A 12,042-nucleotide genomic window follows, 5' to 3' on the forward strand; every position below is an offset into this window, starting at 1 on the left:
ACTGTTGTGCTGACCTCTAATGGTTCACAAGTGCCCACTTATGCAGAGCATGCCTTCAGCCAACTGGGAACCTCCTCAATTAAGAGGTTTTCCCCTATCAAAGCTGATGACTGACTGGCACGGGGCTAGGAATGGCCAACCTCCTTGCCTCAAAGTATAATCAACTCTGTGGTGCAATTTGCTCAGTTCCCTCCAGGGATCAGAATGAATTTGACTCCAACTGACACCTGGTCCTTAATGGCAATTTTGTGCTGATCCATGTCCTTCCTTCTGGAGGCACTACATCACAAAATCACTTGTATAGGAATTCCCTTCTTGGCTCTATTTCCAAGGAACTCAACTTAAGAAAAAAATATAAAACAAAAAAGTTCTCCTATGAACTTAAAGTGAAAGTAGATAATAAATTAAAATTTTTAAGAAATTTCTCTTAATACTGATGCAAGACGCAGATAATAAAATCAAAAAGGGTATGGACAATTTGAGTATCAGTGTTAACACATTTATTTAAATTTACATATATAGAATATGATTCCCAACCACTGTAAAATATACATTCTTTTCAATTGCACAAAGAATACTTACCAATGCAGACCATGTGCTGGGCCATAATGCAAGAATAAGCAAATTTCCAAGGACCGACATCATAAAGTATGTCCTCTGGTTACAGTAAAAATGAGCTGGACATCCATAACAGAATGGTAACTTGAAAATCTCCAAATGTTTGATTTGAAGAAATAATTATAGGTAAATCAATAATAACAACAGCAACAAAAACACACAATGGAAATAAGAAAATAATTTGAAGTCACAATGCAGTTGCTACTATCAATTTTAAAGTTAGTGCTGTTAGAACAGTAAATTTTCAATTTTAAATTTTCTAGAAGAAAACAATTATTAATCAGCATGAAACAGAAAAGTTCATGTTGTCAGCTAAAAGGAACCACAACTGGTTGAAATTCTATTTACCTCTACCAGCTATTGCTAGCATGTGATCAGCATCCTGATGAAACTGATTACCCATGAGTGGGGGGTGGGGGGAGTCAAACCAAGAAAACTCACAGACACTGGCATCCACAATGAGAAGAGCTTTGTTCATTACTACTCTGAGTTTAGCTTTTTTTCTTATAACTACACCACAAACACATAAGGGATAAGCCTGCAGGTAAATTTCCACAGAGCACCCTTCCTGAATATTTCTTTCAGAAGCTCCTTGGAAGTATATGCTTAGAAATTCCTACCTAGGAGGCCATGATAAATAAATATTTTACAGTCATTCTCTTCCCATATTAACTAGTTAACAAAACAAAAAAACCTATTTGGACTTCAGCTTCTATTAGTAACCCTAATGTGAGAACACATATTTTTAACATAGTACTGTTGCGCTTACTGCTACATTTAAAATAAATGAATCCATTTATATGACATCTCTGTAGTTAATCAGAGAAAACTAAAAAATTTATGTTTTCCCCCAGTAAAACCATGACCTAAATATAAAGCTGTAACTAATAAACCACCTGGCATTTGGATTTACAGCAGCCCAAGATAATATCATATGACCAGCAGAAGTTGAATATTTTCATGATGTTGCTTAAGAAGTTCTTCTGTCCACTGCAACAGGCCACATTCAGTTTTAAATTCAGCTATTACTTGATGCTTCTTTTTGAAAACTGTACTCTTGCTTCGAAGTTTATGGACATTGTTTTAACTATAAAAACATAATATGTAATTAAATGAGTAGACTAGTAGGTAAGTATTATGTATACCTAGCTATCAGTATTATATGTACCTTGATGTGTTAGAAAACTGTTCTCTTCTCATTAACACATGTGTAATAAACATAATAACTTAGTTTTATTAGAAAACTTGGAATAATTTAACAGCTGATTTAAAACACTATAGGAAGAACCTGGCTATTGTGTTTAAATCACTTCAAAACAAATGCAAGCTACTATATTACTGTACATAGGATAATTATTTGGGAATCTTCTTATCCTTTTTGATGCCCAGTGCTTCTTAAAGCTACTTGGTTTGGGGGCTTAATAAATAATAGTACAAATAATGAAGTAATGAACATAATAGAATTCAGCCCCCACTCTGAAAATTTCCATGGCTGGTTTGCAGTAACTGCTCTAAAATATGAAGTCATAGCCACATACCTTGCAAATTTTCCTTTTAAAGAAGAAACATGGCAAAGGCCATTTGCTGCTGGTGAGCTTGGGCGAGGGCGGAGCTGGGTAGAGCCCAGACTCTTGGAAGAACTCTGCAGACTCTCTGGTCCTACAACTTGGCCTCCTGGAGCCTGCATGTTCCTGGGTGCTCTTTGTGTGGCCTGTCATGCTGCTCTGAGGAGTGCACTCCCTCTGCCGCCCCCCATGCAATAGGAGGGAAATCGGAGATTCTGGGAGTGTACCTTCACTGCCATGCCCAAGAATAAAGGTGAAGGAGGTGAAAAGAGGCAGAGGAAGGAATGAGAATGAGTCTGAAGAAAGAGCTGGTGTTCAAGAGGACGGGCAAGAGTGTGCTCAGGGAATCAGAATGATGGGAAATGGACCATTAGAAGCAATGAATTTCAATGGTGTGAAGAGGTTTGTCACATCAGAGGGAAATTGAGAAAAAAAGGTTTGGAGAAATACACCAGACATTATATTGGTTGTTCTCCAAGACAACCAGAATAACAAAGCTGATGTAATTTTAAAATACAAAGCAAATTGAAGCTAGAAGTTGGGGTTTACTGCGAGCTTCTGGAGCAGCCTAAAATCAATGAGCCTGATACATACGGTCCTGGAGATGATGAATTCAGTTTGATGACATTGGATTTGATGATGAAGACTTTGATGGTATCTAAATTGAACTCAACACTTTATATTCCATTTTTTTCTAAACATTGTCCTGCAGTTTGGATTTTGACCATAGCCCTCAAAGAAGATTAAATTTTCATTAGCATGATCATACTTTGTTAAGGCAGACTGTGATTTGTTTCTAAGGTATTTGTTTCCTTAAAAAATGATAATGCTGAATAACCTGAGTGAAATATTAGGCCTACTTTGTGCTATCTATGCAATGGAGCTTACAGATAGATGAGCACATCTATTCGGAAAAAAAAAAAAACAAAATCAAAACACCAACCACAAACACACACACACACACACACACACACACACACACACAAAACATTACTACCTTTCCTACTTTGACCACTTGCAGTACGGAATGGATGTTTTGAATAAAAAAGGAATAAATATGTAATCCTGATATATACAGCTTCAAAATCCCTAGAGTAACTGTGTGTTCTATTGAAAGTGTGCTGGGCAAAGTGCCCCAAGTGAACTCTACACTGGGCATCTCTAGTCTCTGGAACATCTAGGCTAATCTCCCCTTCTGTGTTGCTGTGGTCCAAAACTGTTTTTAAAAGGTAAAATAAATGGTTTTGGTGAAAGAACAAAACCAACAATTACTCCAAGTGTTGTGTCTGACTGGTTATCATTTGACATTCATTATACATGCTACGTAAGGAAAGGGTAGTCAGGTTCGGATTAATTATAGTTCCACACAATTAAACATTAGATGGCCACCAAAACAGCTAAGGAAGAAAGGAAACACATTATAAGTGCTTTTCTTCCACTGGAAGTTTGTTCTAAATATCATCTGGATTTTAGAAAATTTTTAATATTATAGCAAAAACAAAACATGATAAATATGTTGAATCTTCAGACACATTCAATAATTTCTATAGAACATATTTCCAAAAAGAGTCAAAAGAAACATAAGCTTCTGATCTATTCTGCTAAAATGCCTTTCAACCAGCTATTTATTATACTTTTATAATCAATCTTATAAGTAAGCAAAATAGTGTCTTGCTTTTTATTTGCACATCTTTATTAGAAAACTATATTTTTAAGTCATATTTATTGTGTATCTGTAGAAATTTTTTTTCAAATTCTTTTTTTTTATTGGTTGTTCACAACATTACAAAGCTCTTGACATATCTTATTTCATACATTAGATTGAAGTGGGTTATGAACTCCCAATTTTACCCCAAATGCAGATTGCAGAATCACGTCGGTTATACATCCACAATTTTACATAATGCCCAATTAGTAATAGTTGTATTCTGCTACCTTTCCTATCCCCTACTATCCCCCCTCCCTTCTTCTCTCTCTACCCCATCTACTGTAATTCATTACTTTCCTTGTTTATTTTCCCATTCCCCTCACAACCCCTTATATGTAATTTTGTATAGCAATGAGGTTCTCCCTTAATTTCCATGCAATTTCCCTTTTCTCTCCCTTTCCCTCCCATCTCATGACTCTGTTAAATGTTAGTCTTTTCTTCCTGCTCTTCCTCCTTGCTCTGTTCATAGTTGCTCTCATTATATCAAAGAAGACATTTGGTATTTGTTTTTTAGGGATTGACTAGCTTCACTAAGCATAATCTGCTCTAGTGCCATCCATTTCTTTGCAAATTCTATGATTTTGTCATTTTTTATTGCTGCATAGTACTCCATTGTGTATAGTTGCCACATTTTTTATCCATTTATCTAATGAAGGGCATCTGGGGTGGTTCCACAGTCTAGCTATTGTGAATTGTGCTGCTATGAATATCGATATGGCAGCATCCCTGTAGCATGCTCTTTTAAGGTCTTCAGGGAATAGTCTGAGAAGGGCAATAGCTGGGTCAAATGGTGGTTCCATTCCTAGCTTTCCTAGGAATCTCCAAACTGCTTTCCAAATTGGCCGCACCAATTTGCAGTCCCACCAGCAATATATAAGAGTACCCTTTTCTCCACATCCTTGCCAGCACTTTTTGTTGTTTGACTTCAGAGTGGCTGCCAGTCTTACTGGAGTGAGATGGTATCTTAGGGTGGTTTTGATTTGCATTTCTCTGACTGCTAGAGATGGTGAGCATTTTTTCATGTACTTGTTGATTGATTGTATGTCCTCCTCTGAGATATGTCTGTTGAGATCCTTGGCCCATTTGTTGATTGGGTTATTTGTTATCTTATTGTCTAATTTTTTGAGTTCTTTGTATACTCTGGATATTAGGGCTCTATCTGAAGTGTGAGGAGTAAAAATTTGTTCCCAGGATGCAGGCTCCCTATTTACCTCTCTTATTGTTTCTCTTGCTGAGAAAAAAACTTTTTAGTTTAAGTAAGTCCCATTTGTTGATTCTTGTTATTAACTCTTGTGCTATGGGTGTCCTATTAAGGAATTTGGAGCCTGACCCCACAATATGTAGATCGAAGCCAACTTTTTCTTCTATCAGACGCAGAGTCTCTGATTTGATATCAAGCTCCTTGATCCATTTAGAGTTAACTTTTGTGAATGGCGAGAGGAAGGGTTTCAGTTTCATCTTTTTGCATATGGATTTCCAGTTTTCCCAACACCATTTGTTGAAGATGCTATCCTTCCTCCATTGCATGCTTTTAGCCCCTTTATCAAAAATAAGATACTTGTAACTTTGTGGATTAGTCTCTGTGTCCTCTATTCTATACCATTGGTCCACCTGCCTGTTTTGGTACCAGTACCATGCTGTTTTTGTCACTATTGCTCTGTAATATAGTTTGAAATCTGGTATCGCTATACCACCTGATTCACACTTCCTGCTTAAAATTGCTTTTGCTCTTCTGGGTCTTTTATTTTTCCATATGAATTTCATGATTGCTTTATCTATTTCTTCAAGAAATGCCATTGGGATTTTGATTGGCATTGCATTAAACCTATAGAGAACTTTTGGTAATATCGCCATTTTGATAATGTTAGTTCTGCCTATGCATGAACAGGGTATATTTTTCCATCTTCTAAGATCTTCTTCTACTTCTCTTTTTAGGGTTCTGTAGTTTTCATTGTATAAATCTTTCACCTCTTTTGTTAGGTTGATTCCCAAGTATTTTATTTTTTTGGAGGAGATTGTGAATGGAGTGTTTTTCCTCAATTCCGTTTCAGAAGTTTTGTCGCTGATATACAGAAATGCCTTTGATTTATGCGTGTTGATTTTATATCCTGCCACTTTGCTGAATTCATTTATTAGTTCTAGTAGTTTCTTTGTAGACCCTTTTGGGTCTTCTAAGTATAGAATCATGTCATCTGCAAATAGTGATAATTTAAGTTCTTCTTTTCCTATTTTTATGCCTTTAATTTCTTTCGTCTGTCTAATTGCTCTGGCCAGTGTTTCGAGAACTATATTGAATAGAAGTGGTGATAGAGGGCATCCCTGTCTTGTTACAGATTTTAGAGGGAATGCCTTCAACTTTTGTCCATTCAGAATGATGCTAGCCTGAGGCTTAGCATAGATAGCTTTCACAATGTCAAGTACGTTCCTGTTATCCCTAGTTTTTCAAGTGTTTTGAACATAAAGGGATGCTGTACTTTGTCGAATGCTTTCTCTGCATCTATTGAGATGATCATATGGTTCTTATCTTTAAGTCTATTGATGTGGTGAATAACATTTATTGATTTCCGTATATTGAACCACCCTTGCATACCAGGGATGAATCCTACTTGATCATGGTGCACAATTTTTTTGATGTGTTTTTGTATTCGATTCACCAGAATTTTATTGAGGATTATTGCATCTAGGTTCATTAGAGATATTGGTCTGTAGTTTTCTTTCTTTGAGGTGTCTTTTGTTTTGGAATCAGGGTGATGTTGGCCTCATAGAATGAATTTGGAAGAGCTCCCTCTTTATCTATTTCCTGAAATAACTTGAAAAGTATTGGTATTAATTCTTCTTTAAAGGTTTTGTAAAACTCCGCTGTATACCCATCCGGTCCTGGGCTTTTCTTGGTTGGTAGTCTTTTGATGGCTTCTTCAATTTCATCCATTGATATTGGTCTGTTCAAATTGTGTGTATCCTCCTGACTCAGTCTGGGCAAATCATATGACTTAAGAAATTTATCGATGTCTTCACTATCTTTTATTTTATTGGAATATAGGTTTTCAAAATAATTTCTAATTGTCTTCTGTATTTCTGTAGCATCTGTTGTGATATTGCCTTTTTTATCCCGTATGTTAGTAATTTGAGTTCTCTCTCTTCTTCTCTTTGTTAGCATGGCTAAAGGTCTGTCGATCTTATTTATTTTTTCAAAGAACCAACTTTTAGTTTTGTTAATTTTTTCAATAGTTTCTTTTGTTTCAATTTCATTAATTTCCGCTCTGATTTTAATTATTTCTTGTCTTCTGCTACATTTGCTGTTGTTTTGCTCTTCCTTTTCTAGGGCTTTGAGATGAAGTGTGAGCTCATTGATTTGTTGGTTTTTTCTTTTTTTGAGGAATGACCACCAAGCGATGAATTTTCTGCTTAAAACTGCTTTCATTGTGTCCCATAGATTCCGATATGTTGTGTCTGTATTTTCATTTATCTCTAAGAATTTTTTTATTTCCTCCTTTATGTCTTCTGTAACCCATTGATCATTCAGTAACATATTGTTCATTTTCCATGTGATGTAGGATTTTTTCTTCCTTCTTTTATCATTGATTTCCAGTTTCATTCCATTATGATCAGATAAAATGCATGGTATTATCTCCACCCCTTTATATTTACTGAGGGTTGCCCTGTGGCATAATATATGGTCTATTTTTGAGAAGGATCCATGTGCTGCTGAGAAAAAAGTATATCCATTTGATGATGGTTGATATATTCTATATATGTTAGTTAAGTCTAGGTTATTGATTGTGGTATTGAGTTCTATAGTTTCTTTATTCAACTTTTGTTTGGAGGATCTGTCCAATGGTGAGAGAGGTGTGTTGAAGTCACCCATAATTATTGTGTTGTGATCTATTTGATTCTTGAACTTGAGGAGAATTTGTTTTATGAATGTCGCAGCACCATTATTTGGTGCATAAATATTGATAATTGTTATGTCTTATTGGTGAATGGTTCCTTTTAACAGTATATAATGTCCTTCTTTATCCCTTTTGATTAACTTAGTCTTAAAGTCGATTTTATTCGATAAGAGGATGGCCCCCCCTGCTTGCTTACGAGGACCGTGTGCGTGGTATATTTTTTCCCATCCTTTCACCTTCAGCCTGTGTATGTCTTTTCCAATCAGATGTGTCTCCTGGAGGCAGCATATTGTTGGATTTGTTTTTTTAATCCATGATATCAGCCTATGTCGCTTTATTGGAGAGTTTAAGCCATTAACATTCAGGATTACTATTGATATATGGTTTGTACTTCCATTCATGTTTGATTATTTATCCTTTTTTTAAAAAAAATTTAGTTTGTTTCTCCATTATTATTTTTCCCCTCGCCCTCTGTCTTTACCGAGGCACTTCCCTCTGATGGTTTTGGTTATTGTTTTTCATTTCTTCCTCGTGTAGTGTTTTGCTCAAAATGCGTTGCAATGCTGGTTTTCTGGCTGCAAATTCTTTTAACTTTTGTTTATCATGAAAGATTTTTATTTCGTTGTCATACCTGAAGCTTAATTTTGCTGGATACAGAATTCTTGGTTGGCATCCATTGTCTTTCAGTGTTCGAAATACATTGTTCCATGACCTTCTTGCTTTCAGTGTCTGTGATGAAAAATCAGTTGTTAACCTTATCAGTTTACCCCTGAATGTAATCTGTCTCCTTTCTCTTGTAGCTTTTAATATTTTCTCTTTGTTCTGTATATTGGATATCTTCATAAAAATGTGTCTTGGCTTTGGTCTACTGTGATTTTGTGTGCTCGGTGTCCTTTATGCATCTTCAATTTGTATATCTGTTTCCTTTTTTATTTCTGGAAAGTTTTCTGTAATTATTTCATTCAGCAGGTTACTCATTCCCTTGGTTTGAATATGTGTACCTTCTTCTATCCCGATGACTCGTAAGTTTGGCTTTTTTATGTTATCCCATAACTCTTGGATGTTTTTCTCGTGATTTTTTACCAGCCTTTCTGAGTTGGCTAGACTCTTTTCAAGATGAAATAATTTGTCTTCATTATCTGACGTTCTGGCTTCTACTTGTTCCACTCTGTTAGTGATACTCTCAATTGAGTTTTTAATTTGGTTTATAGTTTCCTTCATTTCTAAGATTATGGTTTGATTCTTTTTTATAATCTCTATCTCCTGACAAAGGTGCTTAACTTCTTCTTTTATCTGTTTGTGTAATACATTCTCAATGTGTTTTTTCGCTGCTTGAATTTGCTGTCTCGTATCCTCTTTAAGGTTCCATTCCATCTGTCTAAGGTGTTCCTTGAGTTCTTTATATGACCATTTTTTCTGATGACTCTAGGTCCTCCTGAATATTTAGGCTGTCCTGCATTGTTTGTACTCCTTTTCTTCCTTGCTTTTTGAAGCTGCTCATGTTACTTTTTGTTCTGTTTGACTGCTGAGTTACTGTTTACTCCTATAAATTTATTTGATGCTTGGGAGGAAAGGTATTAGAGGGGAAGGGGAAAAGTCACTAAAGAGAATGAGAGTAAGCAGGTAGTATTCAAGGAAGGGGGGATAAGATAATTGAAAAGAAATGAAAAGACAAAAGAAGAAAAAAATAGGAAATAAAAAAGGAAAAAATTTTTTTTAAATAATAAAAAAAAATTAAAATTGGAAGAAAAAAAATTTTAAAAAAATTGTAAAAAAAAATTAAAAAAACAATAAAGAAAAATGAAAATGAAAGTAAACCCCACATCAAAATTAAAAACAACAACAACAACAATAAAACAACAACAACAACAACAAAACTAATAAATGCAGTCTTAGAGTTTGATTAACTTCTCTTCCAGTAGGTGGCGCTGTGACCACCAGGCCAAGTTTCTCTTATCAATACGCGGAAACCAATCACTGTGCAGCAGCTCCTCCTCCCAGACTGGGCGAGTCTCCAATCCTGGGTGCCTAGGGCGTCCTCTTGTGGCTAGTCACTTCCCCACTTTTCCTCTAGCCAGGCCCCTCTCACAGGTGCCGCTCACCCCAATACTGGGTATACACCAGGTCTGCTGCTCCCGGGAGCCCTGTTGTCATGAATGACTGGGCACACTCTTCCAGTTTGCCATTCCCTCAGACCCTAGGTTTGTAGAGCTTGGGGCTGAGAATCCTCAGCGAATTTTACTGCCCCTCCGGTAGCCACACCCCCGGTAGCTGGTGCTAGAGACCTCAGCTGTCAGCACTGGTGGGAGCGGTAGTCCCGCGCCACGGGTCCCGCGCCACCTCTAATTCCCTCGGTCTGGCTACCGTGCTCACGGGAGAGCTGGGAGGGGCCCTTAAGGTTTCCCCGATGTGTGGAGAGGGAAGGCTAGGGAATTACACACCTGAAGCCGCAGGTTTCAATGAAGTTATCTCCTCCACCGCAGTCTGATGATGTCAGTTGTCTGCCATGGTGGTATCTCTTGCAAATGGCGACATTTCGTTTCCCTTTGCCGGGTGACCAATGCAATGGGTGGGTCCTTACTGTCTCTCCCAAGCCCCGTTTCAAACCTGTGGCCACTACTTATGAAGGTTCGGTTGGCATTTACCTCCGTAGGATCAGAAGGGCTGACCGGTTGTTTCAGCCGGATGGATTAGTGCTGAGTCACAGCTGTTTGTCTGCGGGAAGCAGGCGAACGGGAGCTTGAATTCAGCCGATCCAGGTTCAGTGTGTGTTCTGAGTGGCCCAGATTGCTTGTTCCAGATTCACGTCAGCTCAGCATTGCCTAGTGATCCTGAGCAAACAGAATTAGGCTGTTTACGACTCCCTATGCCTGCACAGCTGAAGAGGTCAGAGACTTGATCTCTCCACGCCCGCCGCCATGTTGGAATCCCCTATCTGTAGACATTTTTTTAAAAAAGGACTTGCCTGTCTTTGGCCCAAATTTTTATTTATTTATTTATTTGTCTTTTTCTTGTACATCTGGAACAGTGACTCTCAAACTTTCTGATCTCATGAATCTTTTATATATTCCTAAAATTATTGAGGATATGAAAGACATTTGGTTTATGTGCATTTTATTGCTATTTTTCACATTAGCAATGACAACTGAGAAAATTTTAAAATACAAGAAAAAATAAGTACACATTCAATTCATGGCCAGAGAGATGGCATGATCACAATCGAGCCTCTGGTAACCTGTACTGTGCACTCATGTGAGAATGATAGTAACAACTTCCTCTCCTTCCCCTAGTTGTTCATAGTAGTGACAGTGGTGGCTTGGAGAGGCGGCAATGGGGAGGATCAAGAGCTGTACACAGGCACAGGTCAGAGGGCCCAGGGATCTAGAATGTAAGAAATGAGGGGCCTTGGGAGTTATGCAGGGAGTGGATCACTGGGTGATGACTAAGGACACAGCAGAGTGAGAGGTGAGTTATGGAGATACAGATCAGTCAGCTGAATGAATAACAATGTGGAATGATGGGGCTGGAAGCTGAGGAACATGGAGGCACAGGCTAGCAGGCATGACAGCTGAGGACAGAGGGTAGTGGGGAGCCATGGGAGACATTGGCACTGATGAAGATGCAGGTTGGGATGGAGATAGAAAGTTGGTGTGAGGCCACAGTAATTGGTAGGTTGGCTAGATTTCTCAGTGATAGAAATAATACTTTAAAACTAGCAAAGGCCTGGCTGCAGACAAACACCTGTAATCACAGTGTCTCTGGAGGCTGAGGAAGGAGGATCCCAAGTTCAAAGCCAGCCTCTGCAAAAGTGAGGTGCTAAGCAATTCAGCGAGACTCTGTCTCTAAGTAAAATACAAAATAGGGCTGGGGATGTGGCTCAGTGGTCTAGCGTTCCTGAGTTCAATCCCTAGTACCAAAAGATAATTTTAGCTGTTCAAGAAATTCCTTTGTCAGAATGTTGGCAGATAGGAGATAAATCATTTCTGTGCTTATTCCTGAGTATTGCCTCAAGTATAGCAATATAATGAAAATGATAACCAGTTAAAATGATAACCAAAGTGAAATGGGAAAAAAGGCATTTTTAGACACTTCTTCTTTTTATTAATAAAAAAACGCCAAGTGAAAAACAAATATGTATAGCACTTGTCATTAGCAATCAGAAGAACTAAAATTCAGAGGTCAAATATAACATCTGGAATATTAACTTTTATAGTAGCAAGTATAAAAATGTATATACTTCATTACCAAAATTCAAAAACTC

General features: G+C 37.5%; 1 pseudogene; it reads left to right on the forward strand.

Moving 5' to 3' along the window:
- The first annotated feature begins 2,420 nt into the window (after window positions 1-2,420).
- On the forward strand, window positions 2,421-2,845 carry LOC144369841 (eukaryotic translation initiation factor 1A, X-chromosomal-like; annotated as a pseudogene).
- The last annotated feature ends 9,197 nt before the right edge of the window (window positions 2,846-12,042 follow it).

The sequence above is a fragment of the Ictidomys tridecemlineatus genome, chromosome 2, assembly GCF_052094955.1.
Source record: "Ictidomys tridecemlineatus isolate mIctTri1 chromosome 2, mIctTri1.hap1, whole genome shotgun sequence".
Taxonomy (NCBI): Eukaryota; Metazoa; Chordata; class Mammalia; order Rodentia; family Sciuridae; genus Ictidomys; species Ictidomys tridecemlineatus.